At 43.7% G+C, this 14,880-nt stretch overlaps 1 protein-coding gene across 1 annotated transcript in view; it reads right to left on the bottom strand.

Annotated features, from left to right (window-relative positions):
- Positions 1–14,880, bottom strand: part of POU2F3 (POU class 2 homeobox 3) — a 76,196-nt gene that overhangs the window by 23,123 nt on the left and 38,193 nt on the right. The window lies entirely within an intron of this gene.

The following is a 14,880-nucleotide window of genomic DNA, read 5'->3' as shown; positions in this document are numbered from 1 at the left end:
ACTCTCTTTCCTTCCCCCCCCCCTTGTTTTCTGCACTCTCCGTCCTCTGTGTACGAAGCTGCCTCTGCAGCTGGCCCTCTTTGCCTGTGTGACTTCGGTGACAGTCTTTGTCTGTTTCCCTACAGGTGGGGACATGTCTCCCTCAAAGCCACTGCCGCAGTTGCAGCCTGAGGGGCCTGTGGTGGTTTCCAAACTCTCTTCTGTCTCTACCGCCCGCCCTTCGATGATAGCACAAACCACCCACATGTGGGCTTCCAGGTGTCCAAGGGCAGGGCAGGAAGTACTTGTTGGGCCCACCCCTCCTCCCACCCTGAGGACAACTACCCTCTGGCAGCTTTTCAGAAAGCCCACTGGAAGGGAAAGCCAAGCAACTCTGAATTCATGTAATATGGCAAGGAGCACAGGGCACAGACCACACCTTGTAAAAGACATTGGTGTGACCCTATGATTAGGACATCTGGTTGTTCCCTAGCCAGATGGAAACTCTTGGCCATAGAGATTCTGTCTTAAACCACTATCTTGGTCTGCACATTGGAAATATCACTGACATCCTGGAATCTTTCCTGTCTGTATTAGTTTAATCCAAGTTGAACGTTAAGACTAACACCTATACTTATGCTTAATCTCTGTGGAAAAATGGTGCTTTGGATCACTAAAGAAAAAATTCCCTTTGGTTGGACATTTAGGAAGGTCCCACTGAGTGACATAAGAGACTGAGACCTAATGTCCCAAAAATGGTGCCTTGCACATACTGGGAACTCAATGAATGTTAATTAAATAAAAGATATAAACAAAACCCATCTCTCCATAGCCTTCAATGAGGTAAAGTGAGGAAAACACTGAACCATGTTGACCTTGTTTCTAGTCCTAACTCTGGATGGCCTAATTCTGACCCTAACTTATGATATAATCTTGAGCAATCACTCAGCCTCTGTGGGACTCAGTTTCCCCATCCGTTGTATGATACTACATGGTTTTATTCCCTTTTAGTCCTAAAGTGGAATTACAAATTCCAATCCCCTAGTGCATTTGGTAGGCTTGGCTAGTTCAGGTCATTGCAGTATTCTTAGATAAAACAGATCTAAATAACACCAAGAAGCCCTGGTTGCACAGAAATTTGTAAGAATGGCTCTTTAAGGAAGAGTCTGTACGAAGCATTCCTGTCACTTAAGGAGTCCATTCTAGAGCCTGGGAAGCAAAGCGGAGAAAGAGAAAGAGGTAGAAAGTGGCACAATGGGAGCAGAGAGTTAGACTTTCTAAAAACTCCAAAGGTATGGCCACCTGGGAGTGGTCTCCAGAGACTACTTCCTCCCCCTTGACCCTCAGCTCTGCCCATCCACTCTTGACGCCTCTATCTAAGAAGATCTAGTGTCCTAGTTCTGCCCCCAGAAATTAGAGTTTCCACATCCTAGATTCCTGGGAAACTTTTGTTAGCAGGTTTTTAAAAACTAGAAATAGATGATAAACTATTTATTTAAAAACAACCACAACAACTTTAAGCTTTGCTCTGAGAGGAGATTTCACTTAAGCGACGCCTTTTTTGGCAGCCTCCCATCCCTCCTTTTTCTCTCCATATCCCCCTCCTGCCCCTGGGCATCACCATCCCAGAAGGGGGATAGGGAGGCAGGATGGAGGAAGGGGGACAGGTGGAGAACATGGACAACTGGAGGTGAAATCATGACGGTGGAACCACCTCGGGCAGCTTGGCACCACTCCAGCTCAGAGGCAAGTGGCAAGTTTCCTTTATAGACTCATTATGCGCACTGGAGAGATAAGGAGGTGCAGCTATGACAGGGCTTGAAAACATGTGCTTTGCCTCCAACCTGGGCACTATCTGTTAGAATCAGTGCCAGGTCTTCCTGCAACACTTAATTTCAGAAACCAGCGCCTTCATGAAAGAAAACTCACCCTTTCATCTGCTTCCTGGATCAATTGCCCTCCAAACTCTTTTGGGGGCACTCCCAACCTCCCAGTTCTGAAAACGAAGTGCCCGATAGCAGAACAGTCCTTTGGCTGTTGGTCTGGGGCTTTCTGACAACTCTGTGTATTATTCTTCTGACTTTTTTTTTTAATTTGCTTCACTGACCTTTCACATTTTTCATCATTCATCACCACCTGGGTGTGAGGTGCTGACAGTAATCCCAAAAGAAGACAATCCTAAACAAACCAAATTGAAAGACCATAAAGGAGACTTCTTTCTCGAAGAAGAGTTCTTAAATCTCAGCTTTGGTCTGTGGGTCTCAGAAAGGGCAGAGCTAGAACAGGACGGGGAGATACATGGACAGTCCACACTGCCTCCAGCATGCTTCTCTATGCTCTCAGGGGCTGAGAACCTAAGGAATTAAGAAATAAAGTCCTCCCCAATCCAAAAAATCCCTTTTCACATCTGTCGAGTGGAAAAGGTTGGAACCTTTCCAGGCAACTGGGTGTTGGCTGTGGATCTGGAAGATGAGATAGAGAGACTTCTGTTGGATCCCATTGACTTCTAATGTGAGAACCAGAGGCAAATTGGACGAAAACCCAATTTCCCCCGTACTTGTGAAAACCCAACCAAACCCACAGCCTGCCTGGAATCATGATCCGTCTCCAGGGTCTCTTTGGCAGTTCTTCTCACGCAAATGGAATATTTCTCTACTGTACTCGGGATGAACTAATCCCCGAGGACATGGGCCACCACAGAGTGCTCTGCCCTGTCACAGCCAATAAGCATCCTGTCCACCTCCTGGAGGAGGTTTGTTTGTTTAGGATCTTCTCCACCCACCATACTGTGCTGAGATACTACACTGAGTCTTGGTCAGTGACCAGGGAGCTAAACAGGTATCACGGGTGATAATCTTTTCTAATCCCAATGAACTCTCTGACATCCCCTTAGGAAGCAGTAGGCTCCCTCTGGAAGGAGAGAACCCCTTCTGAAGAGGTGGACACCCTTTGTACATTCCCGACTTGGCTTCTCCTCCCAGACAGGAGGTGTAAGGACAAGTTTTCACCTTTCCAGTCCACAGAAGCCCAGAGAGCTTCAGAGATGGGTATAAATTTATATAGCAAGACATTGGCAAAACTCCGAAGAGAGAATGATCTCCTGACACCCTCCCCCTCCCCTGCCTGGTGCTCTCTCAACCGAACACTGCTACAAATGTCCCAGGGATAGGAGAGAGAATAGACTATCGATGCTGGAAAAGGCTGGGTTCTGGCCCAGACGTACATGTTGACCTCCTTACTAACCATCTGTCTTGGGGTCCTGCGATGGGGCGTAGTGGGGCTGGGGTACTCACCCTTTGTCCCCTACCCATAACATGTTCACATGGCCTTCCCTGGGGGAATACAGTCCAGTGCTAATGAATATATCACTGGTGATGAAAATGATCAAAGCTCTTGTCTCAGTTGCATAACTCGTTTGTGGAAAGTGTTTCATAAACATTTCACAAGAAGGAGCGTTTCAAAGCATGAACATCTCCCAACCTGCCTTCAATTACAGGCAAGACTTTTTTTTTTTTTTCTTTCTCCCCCACCTTCTATACGTCTCCCTAGCAGTGAGGAAGAGTTTCTGGTTTGTAACTGATTTGTAAACGGCTGGCAAATGTGTTCCTCATAAATATATTCTAAAAATATATTACAAGTGGTAGAATGGGGCAGGCAGGTAACTCATCTCAGGTAAACAGGGCTAAAAGTATCCCAAGAGATGCTAACTGTGTTTTTGCTTGGGGGACTCTCTCTCAGTGGCTCTTGGCTGTTCCCTAAGAGCCCAAAGCTCCAGCCTCCGGGACGTGCCTTGGGAGATGGCCTCATCCAGTCCTTGGTTTCTAGTCAAACCCATGACAAGCCAGCCTAGATGTGCCTTGGCTAGGCAAATTGGGATCATTTTCCTGAGAGCATCAAACTTCCACACAAAGGAGGGGTGGAAGAAAGGAGACATGGGCCCTTTAATAAACACATGGCTCCTTAGGAGTCTGGAACTACTTGGAGTTGGCTACCCCTGTAAAGAAGATTTCCAGAGAGACCTCCTTGTCTTTTCTTGCACTTACTCTGGAAATGCAATAAGCTTATCAGTCATGTTGTTTAATGCTTTGGCTTCAGTTCTTAGGACATAGCATTGCTAGTGTTGACACATGCATGAAAACCCCCATCATTTTAAGCCCATAAAAGTTTTCTCCTCCCTCTGGAATATAAGTCCCTGATTTCAGGTTTAAAAACCCTGAGAAGGGCCTCTGCCCTCATAGTGAACCCACCCTCGCAAATGTTCTATGGTGCCCAGGACTGAACAATTCTAACCAGTGCACTGCTGCACAGCCTTGCCGAGATGCCTGCAGCATTCCCTTCATGGGGAGCTGCATCGATGGGAGTTCTTTTTTTGTGAGCCTGATCCCTTTTGAACAAGAGTCTTCTGGTTCTACCTGAAGACAAGAGGACAGGGGCACCCTCTCCAGTTCTTTGGCTAGGGAGGAGTACCACACCACATTTTTTATTTGCTCACACAGAGGGCTGTTCTAACTCAAATAAATGAAATGGCAGGAGGTAGGGGGTGGGATGAGAGAGGAGATGCTGCCTGTCAAACTCTGAGAACGGTTTCCAGGCCCAGTGGCTGTTCTTGGGGAGTGGCCCGTGTGTGAATGCAGTTGGTCATCACACTGGGTTCTTTTACATATACCTGGGCTGCTTATCATGAAAGGACTTTGCTGTCCTTTTCAGAGCTGAGGGATGATAAATGAGACCTCCAGGAAACAAGCACAAGGCTCAGAATCAATCCAGAGACCTGCTTTGGGCTGACATTAGATTATCTAACTAGTTGCATAATCTGACATTAAGTTACACTCATCTCTCTAGGCCTGATTATTCTTCCACAAAGGGAGGGAAATAGACTAGATGGAATCTAAGACGTTTATAATATATAGAAGAGAGAGTGGGAGTAGACTTGCAAGCATATAAGTATGCTTATTATATTACTAGACCCGTTTTACAGATGAAAAGACTGGGGCTTGGAGATGTTAAGAAACTTGCCTAAAGTCACACTGCTGGCAAATGATAGAGCTGAGATTTCAATCCAAGTCTGTCTGACTCCAAAGCTGTTCTATACAATCCTGACTTACTATGTGTGATGGAATCATGACGTTATAGTCTCTTTAAGGCAGCTTGGTGCAGGTAATGCCAGGTGTATGGCAGATATTCAAAAAGTGGTGATTCGCTTCCTTCCCCATTAGAACTAAAAGGAAAAGTAGACATCACCTGGAGCATTTTACAGAATGACTCCTGAAGCCCAGAGAGGAGAATTAACTTGCTTAGGGAAATACAGCGAGAGCTGCAGCCACACTAGGAGACCACGCTGGGGCCGATGAGGACAGGTCTCGTAACTCCACTACCAGTACTCACTTCATTCCACTGCAATGCAGCATGACTCTTTCATCTATTTCTATCACTCTGAGGTTGTTGCCTACTCTGTAATAACTTAGCAGTAGCCCTAATTCTGTTACTCTAATGAGATTTAGTGTCAGTCAAGAGAAAGGTCCCCGCTCAGAGCTCTCAATTACCAAGCAGGGTAAAGTTCAGATACAGATTGGCACACATCTGCTTGATAAGGTCACATAATGCACTTGGTTTTGGAACCAGCATCCTGCATTTCCCTGACTCTCACATATATGTATAACTGAAGGGCTTTGATGCTTGCTCTCCTGTGGCCGCCCTTGCAACCCACCATTATGGGGAAAAGAGGTAAAGAGGGGAAAGAGAAGGCTCAGCAATACCATGAAATTTCCATCCCAGTGTGTATTTTACTATGGGGTTCCAAATGAAACCAGTAAAAGGAAGTGCAGATGCCCTGCCTGCCCTGGACACACACACACCACACACACACACACACACACACACACACACACACACACACACACACTGCACCAACTTAAGGTTGTGAAGCACTACACAGATTAGCTCCATGAGCATCAGCTCAAGAAAGAGAGAATACAATATATTTTTAAGCACTTTAGAGATTAAAGAGCACTTTCAAATATATTGTCATTTATTCTTCATGAAAATTCAATAAAGCAAGTAATCTTATCAAACCGGTTTAACAGATGCGGGAACCAAGTCTCAGAGAATTTAGGCAACATGTTCACAGTCACACAGCAAGGAAGAGCAGAGCCTGGCTTTCCACTTGCATCTCTGGCCACCACACCCCCTCCTTCTTCCAGTGCTATGCTATGAGGCAGCTCCCCTGGGTCTCCCATCCAGAACTTCTGGATTCCTGGAAGCTACTGAGATGTGCTTGCCGCCTCCTGCCTCTCCTGTGTACCACATTGTTTTTATGTACAGTACACAGCCGGGGTAAACACTTCCATAAGTGTAGGTTGGGACTTTTACACATATCTGTGGCCTAAATAGTTATTGAAAGTGAAGTTTTCAACAGGTCTGAATGGGATGCCCTTTGGCATTTCCTGGGTGACCGCCCAAGACTTGGAAGCTTGCCTCTGAAAGTCTAATCATTGGAAAAATGAAAGCAAATGTTTTTTCCTGGTAATTTTTATCTTTTGGAATAGCCTTCCAATAAAGCTGAGGTCCTGTCTCTTGTATTCTTGTGGCACCCCAAATAAATGAGGCACCACCAGGTCTGCTCCAACAGTAGCAAAGTAGGTGCTCTTCCATATGGTATGTGTTAAACACAGACATTTCCACCCCCCATAAGATCCCCTTCCCAGTTCAACAAACATTTGTTAAGCAACTATTATACACCAACAGGCACTAGGGACACAGAGGTGATGGGGAGCTCCCAGGTTAATTAGGAGACCTCACAAATCAAAAACTCATTTCCTATAGTGAGATACTTCTAACAATCAGAAGCAGGTACAGAGATAGCACAGCGAAGGTGGTGATTCACTTTGTCAAGGATAGCTAGAAAAAGGGAAACGAGAAAAGGAAGGCTCCCAGAGGAAAAGTCCTTCTGAGCAGCCCTGAGAGATGAAGAGAAGTTCCCCATGCAGAGAAGGCAAAGAAAGGCATCTCAGCAAATGGAAGCAGCTTGTCCCAAGTCACACACATGGCGAAAAAGTGCTTAAAAGTGCTTTTCTTTCAGGGACTACAAGCAATTCAGGATGGCTGCTGTGTGGGGTGGGAAAGGCACCGGCAAGCAGCAGGGGCCGGTGACGGAAGACTTGAGCGTCGTGCAAGGGGTTCAGACTGGACTCCAAGGGCAAAGTGTAATGAGAGTAAAGGGAATGTCGTGGTGAAGTTTTAGTGTTAGCTCAATTACCGTAACAGCCCTGTGGAATACGGATTGGAAGAGAGTACAACTATAAGCAGGGCAACTAGTTAAAAAGCTATTTACTGCAAGAGTCTAGGTAAGAACTGATGAGGATGTGCCTAAGGCCAAACCAGCAGGAATGGAGCAGAGGAGATGGAATGGAGAGCTTTTAGGATGTAAAATGTATTTCCGCCCCCAAAGGTTTACCTTTTATAACAAAGAACTGTTTATTTCAGGAATTCTCTGTTGAATGCCTGCAGGATTAAAAGAACTAGCACAGAAAAAAATCTGAAGGACCCTAAGCCAAACTGCTAATAATAGATGGAATGGAGATCACATGGGGTTCTAGAAGGCGCTCACTTTCTAAGTCATATATTTCTGTAATGTTTGATTTTTAAAAGCTATTTATTAATTTTAAATTAGAAAAAATTAATATTAAAAACAGTAAGCATTCAAAATTTCATGTGAGGGTACTTCAAAAAGTTCATTGGAAAGTAGAATTAAAAGATAATACAAAAATAAAAGATAATACAAAGATAATACAAATGTTTCCATGAACTTTTTAAAGTATCCTCATATATCTCATAAAATGTTATAGTTTTAAAGTTAGTTGTAGAGTTTCCTCTTTTGCCTGGTGAAGAGGACACCTTGGAAGGTTTAAAGACACATTATCTAAATAAACAAACACACATACACACACACATGCAAATATGCATGTATATGTATATAATACACACACGCATGTTTTTAAAGCAAACTGGGAACCCATTTTCTTATCTTACCACATCCTGGGTCACTGTCTCCCAGCAGGCAACATCTGGGATAGGGCCCACAACCTCACTTGTACATTTTCACGACATTCTACAGTTTACAAAGCACTTTCAAACACATCATTTCTGTTGATTTTTGGAATACTCCCATGAGATTGAAAAGGCAGGTAATTCCTACTTTATGGGTTGAAGAAAACAAGGCTCACAAAAGGTAAGAGATTTGTCCAAGGTACATGGCTGGCTAGCAGGAGAGCTGTGATTCGAAGCCAAGTAATCTGATCTAAACTTCAACATGCCTGTCAAATGCCTAGGACTTTCTGAGGAAACCTTAAGTGGATTTTCAAGTCACTGAAAAGTGACTATCCCTTGAAGCTCCAAAGTCTTTTATCTCAGTTTTAGATAGATATTTATTGATTTCTTTTGAATAATATCTTGCTAAAATGTACTATATATTTATATTTTGTATATATTTATATATTATATATATTTTTACATAATATACTTTTGTATATTACATATTTTATATATATCATATACATGTATACTTATATATCATATACATGTATATTTATATATATATATATATATATTTTTTTTCCCTTAAAGAGTACATGAAAGATAATTTAGTCAATGACTCAGTCATAATTTTCAGCTCCTTTTGAAAGCAATCATGTCCTCGGGGACACTGAAGTGTTTGACCTCTGCTGACCAACGTACTACATGGCCTGCTTTTTTTGTAGCTCTGAGCTTTGCTTTTTCCAAGTTTTCTGTCTCCTTTGTCATAATTGGGTTTTTCTCTGCTACCATTGGCATGCTTACTTCCAGCAGCCTCTATTCCAGGTTGAATTTGCAGCTTTTATTTGCTAAGAGCTGGAAAAACCAGATCGTGAAGCTCGTTACAACTCTTTCTAGAATAAAAGTTGAAGGCCTTGAGAAAGGGCCTGGCTTGAGGTTGCATTTGCTTCCACCTTACTCAGTTGGGTATTGCAGCTGGCTCTCGGTGAGTGAGGTCATGCAGCACCCCTATGAAGCTCTCTTTGACACTGGGCTTGCTCTTTAGATTAATTTTTATGGAGTACTTGACTATTCTGCTATGCTTTAATAGCCTGGGACATGGCTCTACACACAACTGTTAGTTGAATCCACACAACTGACAGTTTAAGCTAAATTCTCTAAGCCTGGAGATTTGTTACCAAAAGGCTGAGTGGACTTGAGCCAAGGGACTCTCTAACAGTATGCAAGGGTCCTTCATAAAGTTCATGGAAAGAGTCATATTATCTTTTCGATTTGTTTTGGCGGCTGGCTGGTATGGGAATCCAAACCCTTGATTTGGTGTTATCAGCCCCGTGCTCTAATCAAGCGAGCTAACCAGCCAGCTCTCATATTGTCTTTTAATTATATTTTTCCATGAACTTTGAGAGTAGACTTGTATCTCAGTTTCCCTACTTATAAAAAGGAAATAATCTCTGACACTTACCCGGCTTTCGAGAGTTAGGGCTAAACGTCTATAAAACCTATTCCAGAGAGGGCTTTTCTTATTTTTGTCACCAGAACTATATGAAGATAATGCTTTTGCACACTTATTACCAAGGAGACCTATCTTGTTTACTATGGCCTGCTCAGCACGAGCAAAATGCTCATTTTTTAGTAAGTGCTTATTAAATAAATATATGTGCAGTGAATGCATAAATACTTTTGACAATCATAAAGTATAGGTTACTGGATCTCAGAAAAGTCAAATGATTTCCCAAAGGTCATACAGCTAGGAAGTGCCAGAGCTGGAATTTGACCCTAGATCTGACTGGATCCCAAAACAACCCTCTTTCTACCCTATCATATGACTTAAAAGGTCATGCCAAATTAAGTTCATTTCCTTTCACATACAGTTGCTAGGATAGGGGATCAGGTAAATGCTATAACAGATGTAAATGTAATATTTACATATAGTATGTATGTATGTATGTATGTATTGTTCCTGAAGGTCAAGATGGGATCATATGAGCTGAGATAAGGTTGATTAAACAATGGGTCACTGTCATCCAGGAGAGAAGTCTCCAATGGCATGCCACAGGACTTTGCTTGTGGCCCAGTAACTTGGATGAAAACGTAGCATGCATACTTATTAAATCTCTGCATGAGGAGCAGGGCCAGCTAATCTCTTGCACAAAGACATCAAGATTCAAAAAAAAAAAGATTGAACATATGGTAGGAAGGGAAGAAAGTAATAAGATAAAACACAGGAGCAAATGTAAAAATCCTTTACTTAGAATATGAAAATTAACTGCACAAGTTGAGACAACAGTTTATATTAAAAAAGCTTTGAGAGGCGTTAACTGACTTGAAGAGTGTGTAAGTTGATAGTGTGACATAATTATCTTTAAAGAATCTGGAGGGGACTCTGTACTAACAGAAGTAGGGTATCTGAATCGAGGGAGGTTCTTCTACTTGGCCATGTTTGTTCCATGGGGACAGGCCCCACTGCTGCCTTATTTGTGGCTGGCACGACTGGAAATCAGGGCACAATAAGAAATAGCACCTGCAGGATATAAAAATGTGCTGAATGAATAAATGGATGAAGCGATGAAAAAATAGTCACACTGTACTCTGGACTAACCAGATCTCAAGTGTTACATCCTTGCGGATGTCAGACTTAAAGAGGGTGATTGGCAAGCCAAAGTGCATTCATATAAAGTCAACAAGGCATGAATGAGTTCAAAAAGTTCATCACAGCATTGTAAAAAAATACATTTGAAGCAACCTAATATCCATCAATAGGGAAATGGAAAAGTAAAATTATGTTAAAACAATAGAATATTATGTGGTCATTAACAAAACCATATCATTTTATATGTACTGCCATGAAACAATCTATAAATCTTATTTTTAAATTTAAAAAGAAAGTTTGCAAAAGAGTATATATAGCATAATTTATACAGGTGTGTATGCATTTTTTAAACTCCACAAAATTTATACATTTCTGTTTGTGCTATATCCAGAGAAAAGTCTTCTAGACATACATACACTACACTGAGGTAACAGAGATTACCTCTGGGAAGAGGACTGAGACCAAACAGGAGTAAAGAAGGCTTTCTTTTTATCTCTATTATTAGGTTTTGTACAAGAAGAAAGTATTCATGTATTATGTGTATAACTGCTTTAAGGAAGGCAATCAGAAGCATGGTATGTGGATTCGTTGACAGAATTCAGGATATTTACATAGAAAGGGGAAAATTTTGGGATGACAAGTCTTCTCAAATATTGTAGGGTTTTTATGTGAAGGGGATAAACTCAGTCCCTGGAGCTGAGGCAGGCAGAGCGACAACCACAGGAGGTGATGGGGCCTAACAGGAGAAAGACGGCTTGACGTTTCAACCTGCTCAACCCTGCGGTCGGCTGCCTTCTAGGTAGTGAGTTTGAAATCCCTAGAAGAGGTTTGGCAGAGACATAGGATCACAGGCCATCTGTCAGGGGTAGTAGAATTTGTGTACTAGGGATAGATCAGACTGGAATCACTGGTTCCCAGGCTTTTAAGGTTCATAACTAGTAAACCTTTTATTTATTTATTTTTTTCAGAGTTCAGATAGGGTTGTTTTCTATTGCCAAATGAGAATACAGAAGTAACTAATATCATCTACTCTGACCATGATTTCATTACATACAATAAATATTTTAACACCAAAGAATGCAAAATGTCAAACTGTAAAAATGGAATATATTTAGGTTTATAAAAATTCACTATATTTTCTCCTTTTTAAATTTCACTGCAGACAGTGAAAACTGAGTCATAAGACATTATACTGTGAATAAATAAATGTGCCAACACACAGGATAAGAGGGATGAGGAAGAAAACCCCTGTGCTGGAACATGGGAGCTCTGCAGACAGATGGCCTCGAGGACCCTTTAGCCCTAAGAGCGTGTGTGTCTCAGACTCCCCCCAGGGTTAGGGGCTTGACCCAAATTTGTCACCAAAGTTTATGAAAAATAAAGTCACAGTGATATCAGCTGTCACTGGATGCTCCAACCACACAGTTTCCATTAAAATGGCCAGGAGAAGGCAACCGCAAGAGAGTCTTGTTACTTCCTAAAGGGAATTTATAAAGGGTCCTGTTCTGCCTTGGAACAGTTAGCTGAACTGGCTACCAACCCCAAACTGGGAGGGTCAGAGGCCTATACACAGATCCTGGGTCCCTACAGGCTAGGCTCTAGCACCCAGCCACCCGTGGGCCAACAGCCTCCGCAAACAGCTCCTGGCCCAGCCAAGTGGCAGAGTTGGGAAATATTTACTAGAGCCTACGGGATGGAGCCCACTCCAAACTTTATTTGCATAAACCCAACAGGCTTACCTTCTTGGGAAAAGGGAAGAGTTTTTATGGATCACTGACTGGGAGAAAAGGCAATGAGGAACCTAGTGGAGCAGCAAGAAGAGCAGAGGAGATAGGAGTTCTTGGCACCCAGGACGGCGGGGCAGGCGGGTAGGTAGAGAGTCTCATTCCAACCATCCCTCCATGCAGTTATTTAGGAAACACTTATTGAATGTCTACTGTATGTCGGGCACCGTCCTACTGTAATAGATTCCACATAGACCCTTTCTGCAAATATTCCACTGCCGGGTGGGGAAGGCAGATGCACACACGTCAGAAGCCTGTGGAGCACAGAAGGGGCTGGTCATGGAGAACAACACGTTGGAGGAGAGTTTGGGAAGATGAGCAGGAGCCTGACAGGGAGATAGGATGGGGCGGGGTGGAGGCTGCTGCCTGGGCTCATGCAAAACAGAGTCAAGATGTCTGCTTCTCATTCCTCTCAGCCCCCAGTTCCTTCCATCATTACAAACAGGATTCTCCTTGCTTCTTACAAGCACCCAGGTGGCACGTGAAAGTCCATAGGACCCGGGGAAAGGAGAGACTGAAGGCCTCTTATGAAGTCAGATCCCCAGATCCTATTGCCTGGAGGCCTGCCTGAGCAGCCCACTCTTAGAACATGGGGTCCTTGCTGAGCTGCCACATCCTGGGCAAAGTCACAGACCCCAGGCCCTGCTGCTCCCTGCTCTTGCTTTATGCCAGAAAAGTGCCCCTGGGCAAGGCTAGGCTCTGGGGACTTCCCCGCTAGCCAGGAAGCTGCCCTCGTCCAGTGCTGCCATGCCAGCCGTAAGGGGAAGCACCAAATCCTCAGAAAGGAAGTTGGTTCTGGTTCATGTAAGAGGCCTAGGAAGGGGCTCCTGACCTTTAGGCAGCTTCACTGCTCCCCCTCCCAGACAGAGTGGTGTTAACTCTTTCTGGCCTGGCAGCTCTTGCCTTAGAGGCCAAGTCCAGCTTGATCACTACCCTCAGTCACACTTGCGAAGGTCCCAGCTCAGAGCTAGGAACACAGAAACACCCATCACTGGCCTCTGCAGGAATCAACATTTGCCCACAGTGAACAGGTATACAAATCTTCCTAGGCCTCAGTTCATCAGCTACATAAGTAGCCTGTGAAACCCACTTCCAAAGCTTCAGGTGAGCCTGTCCACAGCAATGGCCTAAGTTAGGTTTAAAAAATTCCTTGTTAGGTACTGGCCAGTTAGCTCAGTTGGTTACAGTGCAGTGTTACAACCCCAAGGTCAAGCATTTGGATCCCCATACTGGCTAGCTGCCAAAAAAGAAATAAAATAAAATAAAAATAAAAAATTCCTTGTTAAAATCACACACTTTCTTTGAGATGTCACCAAGGCGGGGAAAGCAGAATTAACATAAACTCACAGTAAGCAAACCCTATAGATGATGTTTGGCTCTAACTGACCACGAGAAGGCATTCTTTGTGCTCTAAAAAGATTTAGTCTAATATTTCTTTAAATGCAGACTCTCTTGGTGAAGAGAAATAAAATACCATTTACAAAACTTTGACTTGTGTATAACAATTCACAAACCACCCTTTTAGGTGCTGTGAGGCATGCCTGTGTTTACCTGGCACAGACTGAGTCTGGCATGTCTTTCTTGCTGCTGCTGTGGTAATGGGTTGCATCAGGCTCAGGGCACAGGTAAGAACACTCAGAGGAAGGCCAGCAGTTGGGGGAATCTGAGCAGAGTTTTGCCATCTGGAAAAAGGGGGACCAGAGGTCTCCAGAACCTCCCAAGGGCAAAGCTAAGAAGAAGGGGCAAACTGGAGCCAGGCGGATGTGAAATGGAGCAAGTGAAATCAATATTGTTGCAAATTTGTTGCGATAGCAACAATAACCATTCACGTTCACTGAGCATTTACTATGTCCCAGACATTACACTCAAGATCTCATTTAATCCTCCTCCTAACAACATTATAAGGCTGATGCTGCTTTTCCTTCCATTTTTCAGAGGGGAACCGAGGCTTGGAGACGGCAAGTGACCAGGTTACACAGCTCCTGTTGGTAGAGCCGAGATTCAAATTCAGATCTGTGTGATGCCAGAGCTAGAACTACCATCACCACACTGTCCTCCGCAGGGCTGGAACCAGGGACACCCTGAAGCAGTCCATGCTAATGAAGTCTATGGGAGGAAATATTAGAAGATGCCAGCACAGGGGAGGGGCTGCCAAGAAAGAAAAACAAAACAGGAGGTGAGCTAAGGATCCTCAGGGGTTGGATGCCAAGGGGTTTTGGTGGCCAAGCATGGGAGAGGGAGGGAAGCCTCCACACTTGATCTGAACACAAGCAGCAGAGTTCCAGGGGATTACCCGGGCAAAGAGGGCAGTGGCAATTAGTAGCATAAGTTGGATTTGGAGACAGTGAACCAGCACTGAGCCCAGTGCCTATGAAGGCACTGAAGAAAAGTGAATTGAATAAGTCCCAGCTCTGCCACTTAATTGCAATTCACTTTATGATTCTGAGACTCAGTTTCCTTACTTGTCAAATGAGAATAGTAGCCCCTGCCTCACAC

Source organism: Cynocephalus volans, chromosome 4 (assembly GCF_027409185.1).
Source record: "Cynocephalus volans isolate mCynVol1 chromosome 4, mCynVol1.pri, whole genome shotgun sequence".
Lineage (NCBI taxonomy): Eukaryota > Metazoa > Chordata > Mammalia > Dermoptera > Cynocephalidae > Cynocephalus > Cynocephalus volans.
The sequence above is the reverse complement of the archived record's forward strand: the minus strand, read 5'-3'. Positions and strand labels throughout refer to the sequence as shown.